Source organism: Moschus berezovskii, chromosome X (assembly GCF_049115385.1).
Source record: "Moschus berezovskii isolate FMDL1 chromosome X, NW_MosBer_1.0, whole genome shotgun sequence".
NCBI lineage: Eukaryota > Metazoa > Chordata > Mammalia > Artiodactyla > Moschidae > Moschus > Moschus berezovskii.
Genome location: NC_142488.1, coordinates 122,255,509 through 122,263,407, shown reverse-complemented (window position 1 = coordinate 122,263,407; position 7,899 = coordinate 122,255,509). Strand labels below are relative to the sequence as shown.

Below are 7,899 nucleotides of genomic sequence, written 5' to 3'. Positions count from 1 at the left end.
GAAATTGAGTATATTTTCTCTCTCTACCCACTCACACGCATCACTCCTAAGCCTGGGTCATAATATACCTCATTCAAAATGTATTGAGATAAGAATTGTCTATTTTATAGCTTTGCTTTTTATCATCTATAAAAGAGAATCTAGAATATTGGACAGTTTCTCATTTAGTAAAACAAAATCAAGCTACTCAGGATTCAAATGTGCTAATTATTATTTTGTTTTATAAATGCTCCCACAAGATTGTCCTGTATAATTTATTACTTAAATGGATAGCATTGTAAATGTTTAACATGTTTTTCTCAGTGGGAGTAAGTTCTTTATCACATAAAGAACATACATAACATTTTCTGTTGGAAATAGAAAAAAAACACATTTGAAACTAATTACCTTACCAAAGCATTGTTTAGTATTTAGGCCTCGTTAATTTTATAAGTCAATGTCAAGCTGTTGGTTAGATGAGCCTCTGTGGGCTATTCATGCTGTTTAGGATTCTTGCCTCTTAATTATTTTTCTTAAGGCATCTTTCACATCCTTGTTCCTCAAAATATAAATGAGAGGGTTCAGCATAGGGATTACAGTACCACAAATTGCAGAGATGAATTTATCCTGGTCCTGGTACTGCCTTGACTGAGGTTTCAGGTACGTGTAGATGACTGTCCCATAAAATATGTTGACCACAGGTGGATGGGATCCACAGGTGGAGAAAGCTTTGAGCCTGGCCTCTGCAGAACAGATCTTCAGCATGGCAACCACAATGCAAGTATATGAGATGAGAATGAAGGTGAAGGGCAGGGGCAGTGTGAGTATACCAATGACCAGACCCAGAATAAATCTAACTGGAGTTTCTGAGATGAGCTTCAAAAGGGCCTTTGTCTCACAGGTAAAATGTTTGATGAGATTGTGTCCAAAAAAATGGGCCAGAATTGCAGTGATTGGTATTACTGCTAAAAGGAAAGCACTAGCTCAGTTCACCACAGTCAACTGTATGCAGATCTGGTTATTCATAATGATAGTGTAATGCAGGAGATTTGAGATTGCAATAAATCTATCATAAGCCATGACAGCAAGGAGGAGGCACTCTGTCATCCCTAGAAAAAGAGAAATGACCTTCTGAGCATAACAGCTAGTATAGGAAATGGTGGGGTAGTTTCTTAAAGCACTGAACAATATAAAAGGCACTGAATTGCTAGAGTAGCAGATATCAAGGAAGGACAAGTTGCTTAAGGAAAAATACATAGGGGTGTGAAGCTGTCTATCTACTTCTAACCAAGACAATGATAAGACTGTTACCCACCAATGTGATCAGGTAGACTGCTACCATGGTGCAGAAAAAGGCAATCCGGTCTTTTGGATGATTCAACAAACACATCAGGATGAACTCTGTCACTTCGCTGGCATTATCAGAAACTAGAATATCCATTTTGTTCTATTTGCTGAGGTAGAAGAAATTGAAATCATTTTAATTTGGGAGACATTGATTATTTGCTGTATCCTCAGTAGCATGCATGCTCAGTCATTTTAGTCCTGTCTTACTCTTTGTGACCCTATGGACTGTAGCTCACCGGCTCCTCTATCCATGGGATTCTCCAGGCAAGAATACTGGAGTGGGTTGCCATGCCCTCCTCTGTGGGATCTTCCCAACCCAGGGATCGAACCCTCATCTCTTGTGTCTCCTGCATTGCAGGCAGATTCTTTACCACTGAGCCACCAGGGAAGCCCCCTCAGTAGCATATCAGGTGCTATTAGGAGAAAGAGAATATCTACCAAGTAAGTGATGCTGTTTGTTAAGTTCATGTTCTGTTTTGGAAGATAAAGCATTCATAAACAGCACAAGATTAATTTACAAAGTAGCACAATCCACTGTAAGTTTTAATTCCTTCTTATATAAAATGAGGGAGGTTGGACTCCACCTGAACATGCTTTGAACACTCCCCCTTAAAGAAAATGTGCTAATTTACTGCTTAAACATAATCAGATCCCTGAATCACAGAATTACTAACTGTTCTTTCCTGCTCTGAATATTAGCCACAGATTTGTCATTAACTGGTTCATATTCATGATATAAAATATATGCCCAGTTCACTCTCATTTCTTCCTTAACCTGAACATCAAATCAATCACTAAGTACTATTGGTTCATCTTCCTAAATATATTTCAAATCTGCCTACAAATCTCCATATCCACAGCTACATCATCATCTCACATCTGGACTGCTTAATGATACATGAGCTGCTTAATGCATCTCCCTTCTTCCATTCTTACCTCCCTATAGTCTAGTTTCTACATAGCAGCCAGAGACTTTTTACAAACATACATAATTATGACCCATGCTAAAAAGCCACTCTAAGGGCTGTTAATTACAATTGGAATGTAATCTAACCTACTTACCATGACCCACAAGATTCTAAATGATCTGACCCTAACCTTACGTTGTGCTGTCTCTTCTCATGCTGACTTTCAGTCATATTATCTTTATGAAGAATCGAAGCTTGTTCCCACCTTAGGACTTTTGCACATTGTGTTCTTTCTGCTAGAAATATTCTTCCTACCTTCTTTGTTTGGTGAATTCCTAGTCATTCTTACTATTAATGTGTGTATGCATGCTAAGTCACTTCAGTTGTGTGTGACTCTTTGCAACTCTATGGACTGTAGTCCACCAGGCTCCTCTGTCCATGGCATTCTATAGGCAAGAATACTGGAATGGGTTGCTGAGCCTTCTTCCAGGTGATCTTCCCAACTCAGGGTTCAAGACCCCATCTCTTATGTCTCCTGAGTTGGCAGGCATGTTCTTTACCACTAGTGCCACCTGAGAAGCCCTCTTACTATTAATATCTCAGTCCAAAAGAAAGTTCATTTGAAAAGCCATCCCAAACCCCAGTAATTAAAATCAGATCTTTTTGTTAAAATTGTTCATAGTACTCAGAATTTTCCTCTATGGCTCTTATCATAGTTTGTATTTATATAGTTGTGTGATTATTTAATTTTTGCTCTCTTACTATAGCACTAGGAAGAACAAGCCCCTGACTCTTCTATGTACTGCTTTATTTTCACTGTCTTACACAATGCCTTGTGTGAACCCACAAAATATGGGTTCAATGTATGTTTGTTGAATGAACCAAAGACAGTTATTTGGTCTTCTGTCTTACCAAATGTCATGAAATTGATTTGACTGAAACTACTTTGAACTGGCTGAAGAAAATAAATGTTTGATTTGATGGTAAAAAGTTATGATGATAAACAGTTAATATATCATAGTATTCAGTCTTTCTTTTTTTTTAACTTTTGGCCACACCCTGCAACATGTGGGATGTTAGTTCACCAGCCAGGGATCAAATGCATGCCCCCTGCAAGGGAAACATAGAGTCTTAACCACTGGACCACTGGGAAGTCCCTCATAGTATTCAGTTTTATTAATAGCTCAGAAATTATACTTTTTTAGCTCTACAATTTGCCCTTTGCATGGAGTGCATGGTCAGTCACATCAGTCATATCTGACTCTTTGCGACCTGATGGACTGTAGCCTGCCAGGCTCCTCTGTCCGTGGGGTGTGCCAGGCAAGAATACTAGAGTGGGTAGCCATTTCCTTCTCCAGGGGATCTTCCTGACTCAGGGATCTAACCGGCATCTCTTGCATTGTTGGCAGATTCTTTACTGCTGAGCCACCGGGAAAGCCCTTTGCATGGAGGGAAGGTGTGATAGTGAAGAGAGCAAATGGGTTTATTCTAGAATCTGAAAAAAAAAAAAAAGTTTCACCCTTTTCCATCCATTCCAAATTTTGTTTTATTTTTTTGTTTGGTATGATTATATCAGATATGCATGCTATCACAGACTAGTTCATTATTAAGGTCAAGCTCTTTCCCTGGATTGTCTGTAAAAATTCTCATGAATTACGTGCGTGCTCAGTTGTGTCTGACTTTTTGCGACCCCGTGGACTGTAGCCTATCAGGCTCCTTTGTCCATGGGGATTCTCCAGGCAAGAATACTGGATGGGTTGCCATTTCCTACTCCAGGGGATCGTCCCAACCCAGGGATCAAACCCACACCTCTTGTCTTCTGCACTGGCAGGTGGAGTCTTTACCAACAGTGCCACCTGGAAAGACCCTTTCTCACGAAGTTCTAATCACAAATCAGGATCTGGGGAATCTACGATGTAGTTTCAGTCTCATGAGGCAGTTGTCAGGCCTTGGTGAGAACAGGCTATGGATGGGAAGGTTTGTCTTGGGTGCTAAACGGCAGGGAAAAGTATCCAGGCTAATGATGTAAGCAATCTCTTTGGATTCTCTACTTAGGACAGACTCCAAATCTCAGAAAGCACATGATGTTTATGGAAAAGTAATTCAGGAAGTAGTGTAAGAATTTATAACAAGATCCTCAATAAAACCTAATACAGGATAAAGCCTTCTGAAAAGAAATCTGAACCAAGGGCCAACAAACTGAAAAAAATACTAAGCTGCTGCCAAACTTCGAATTACAGTTGTTTTTACTTATGAGTGATCCTACAAGGAGGCCTTTTAATTAGAAGGGGATGACAGAGGATGAGATGGTTGGATGGCGTCACTGACTCAATAGGCACGAGTTTGAGCAAGCTCCTGGAGATGGTGATGGACTGGGAAGCCTGGTGTGCTGTGGTTCACCGGGTCGCAAAGAGTCGGACATGGCTGAGTGACTGAACTGAACTGAATGAGGATTTAAAGGCTCCTTTTTATTCTGTATACTCCCAGAATTAAAATCAGAAAACAGAATCAGTCAGAAGTGAAAAAGTCTTCTTGGAGTAGAGTTATGGGATTGTGACTAAAGCAAAAGTCAGGTGATCTGATCTTTATTCAATGGTGACACCGCAAGCATAGTTTCTTAATAGCATTACAAGAATGGGATTTTCGGGGCACAAATTTTTTCAAGGAGTACTAAAGTTTCACCTAGAATGGCAGCATTTTAAATCATAAAGCCTTATTTTGACTGGCAACATCTGCCATCATATAGCCCTAAAAATCTCAAAACAAATGCCAGTGTAGATAGCTGGAAAACAAAGAAGACATTTTTGTGTTTATATGATATTAGAGAATCTCACTAGACTAAGCATATATGTGTGTGTGTGTATATATATATTGAATAATTCAGTGTTTTAGCGCTGTGTGGGCTAGACTCTTTCTAAATTAACTAGACATATGTGGAGATTTTCACATTTAGTCACAGGCTTTTGATGTTTCAGAAATATGTTGGGGAAAAAAAAAAAGAAATATGTTGGGTACACTTTTCTTCACACAGGTTTCCCAAAAAGGGCTTTCCTGGTCCCACTTACAATGTAAAACACGCTTCCCAGGAGTACTCATTTCATTTTTGATACTAAAATTAATGGATGCTTGGAGTATCTTCCCTGTTCTCTGCTCTCTTCAGAAAGCTCCTAGGTCCTCAAAATATACTGGAATAGATAGTGTGTACAGACAGGAATTTCTGTTATTCATATCAGGCAGTGTAGACTGTTGGTTAAGAGCATGGATTGGAGAAGGAAATGGAACCCACTCCAGTGTTCTTGCCTGGAGAATCCCAGGGATGGTGGAGCCTGGTCGGCTGCTGTCTGTGGGGTCGCACAGAGTCGGACACGACTGAAGTGACTTAGCAGCATAACTCCAGTACTTGTCTCAATTCCTGACACATGGCAGGAAATTAATGAATAAATGAAGATTGGGGGAATCAAATTGATTTTTCTCACCTGAATAGCAAAAAAATGCCCCCCAAACAAAAACAGCAAGGTCTCTAAGAGCTGTGTTGACATATAGCCCCTTATGTGTTGTAGGATCATTACCTTACTGACATATTGGTGTCTTTCAAGGGGAGTGAGTTACAGGTGCATCCTAGGAGATCCATGTCAAGACTGACCATTCCATTCATATATGTTGATTTGTTCAAAAAAACAACTATGGCTTCTTTCTTCCTTGCTGGGTGTATGTTCTTCACCTACTCTTACAATGGGTTTTATTTATTTATTCAGCATTAGAAACCAGGGCTTCAAGTGGTCCAAAAGATGAACAAGAGAAGAAGAAAACAATCTTAAACATTATCTGCTGTTACTTTCTGCGTTTATTCACTCTGGTTCCAAAGAAGTGATTTCACTAAGAGACTTCAGAGATTAGGTCCCTAAAATAGGCAGTTAAATCCTCTTACTGAACTAAAGCTGTATATTCTTCTGGAATGTTATTTCTAAGTCATTAAAATACAAGTAGATTTTGTCTATTAATACCAATGTTTTATTAGTGACAGTATGTAAAAGTTTTGACTAACACTTCAGCTCAACTTCTGCTTTTAAGTTGCCAGATAATGGAACCAACTCTAGGGTGATTACTCAGAATCCTATGTTCCTTGGAAGGGTTTCCAATGCAGTGACTCAAGAAGGTAATGAATGAACAGGAAAGGAGGAATGACTTCAATCTATTGTGATGCCATGAAAGCTTCAATTAAGCATTCAGGTAAATAAAATTATGTTAAGAGTGTTTACTGGAGGTTTCCTCTTCCTCTTCACTTTACCCTGAGTTTCCCCAGCCCATCCCACCCTCTTTGACTTGAATGGTTTCTGGAAATCCCACTTTTTCCTAAAACTTTGCTGGATTAATTTTGAGGTGCCATACCCAGGTGGCACTGTTGGTAAAGAATCTGTCTGCCAGTGCAGGAGACACAAGAGGTGTGGGTTCAATCCCTGTGTTTTGAAGATCCTCTGGAGTAGGAACTGGCAACCCACTCCAATATTCTTGCCTGGAAAATCCCCATGGACAGAGGAGCCTGGTGGGCTACAGACCATGGGGTCTCAAAGAATTGGACATGACTGAGCATGCATGCACTTCATAAGCTGTCACTGTCTAAACATAATCCTGCACCTTCTCATTCACTGTCCCATTGATCTATTTCATTTGTGCATATAGCTAATTACGATAGTATTATTTTATTGATTTCTTGTCCAGTTGTATCCTGAATATATGATATGATTGTTTATTATTTTACATGTATTTTTCTTAAAATTTCCAACTCAGAGTTCAAGATTTTAGGGGCTAAGAATGAGGCATCTTAGTAAATAGTCTAGCTGAAAAAGTGAAAGTTAAAGTGTTAGTAGCTCAGTCGTGTCTGACTCTTTGTGATCCCATAGACTGTAGCCTTCCAGGCTCCTCTGTTCATGAAATTCTCCAGGCAAGAATAATGGAGTGGGTTGCCACTCCCTTCTCCAGGGTATCTTCCTGACCCAGGAATTGAACGCAGGTCTCTTGCATTGCAGGCAGATTCTTTTTTTTAATTTATTTATTTTAATTGGAGGCTAATTACAGACAGATTCTTTATCACTGAGCCACCAGGGAGTGCTTCTCAAAATGTTTTCAATGAGATAAAAACAGAATTGAGAGTAAACAGTAACTTTTAAAGTGATTTGAATCCATTTATGATAAAAACCCTCCAGAAGGCGGGAATAGAAGGAACATTCCTCAACATAATAAAAGCTATATATGACAAACCCACAGCAAATATTAGCTTCAATAGTGAAAAATTGAAAGTGTTTCCCCTAAAGTCAGGAACAAAACAAGGGTGCCCACTCTCACCACTGCTATTCAACATAGTTTTGGAAGTTTTGGCCACAGCAATCATAGCAGAAAAAGACATAAAAGGAATCCAAATTGGAAAAGAAGAAGCAAAACTCTCACTGTTTGCAGATGACATGATCCTCTACACAGAAAACCCTAAAGAGTCTACTAGAAAATTGCTAGAGTTAATCAATGAATACAGTAAAGTCGCAGGATATAAAATCAACACACAGAAATCCCTTGCATTCCTATACACTAATAATGAGAAAATAGAAAGAGAAATTAAGGAAACTATTCCATTCACTGTTGCAACGAAAAGAATAAAATACTTAGGAATATA

The 7,899-nt window shown here is 39.1% G+C and overlaps 1 pseudogene; it reads right to left on the bottom strand.

The window, feature by feature from the left end:
- Positions 1-483: 483 nt before the first annotated feature.
- Positions 484-1,420, bottom strand: LOC148773443 (olfactory receptor 13H1-like; annotated as a pseudogene).
- Positions 1,421-7,899: the final 6,479 nt, after the last annotated feature.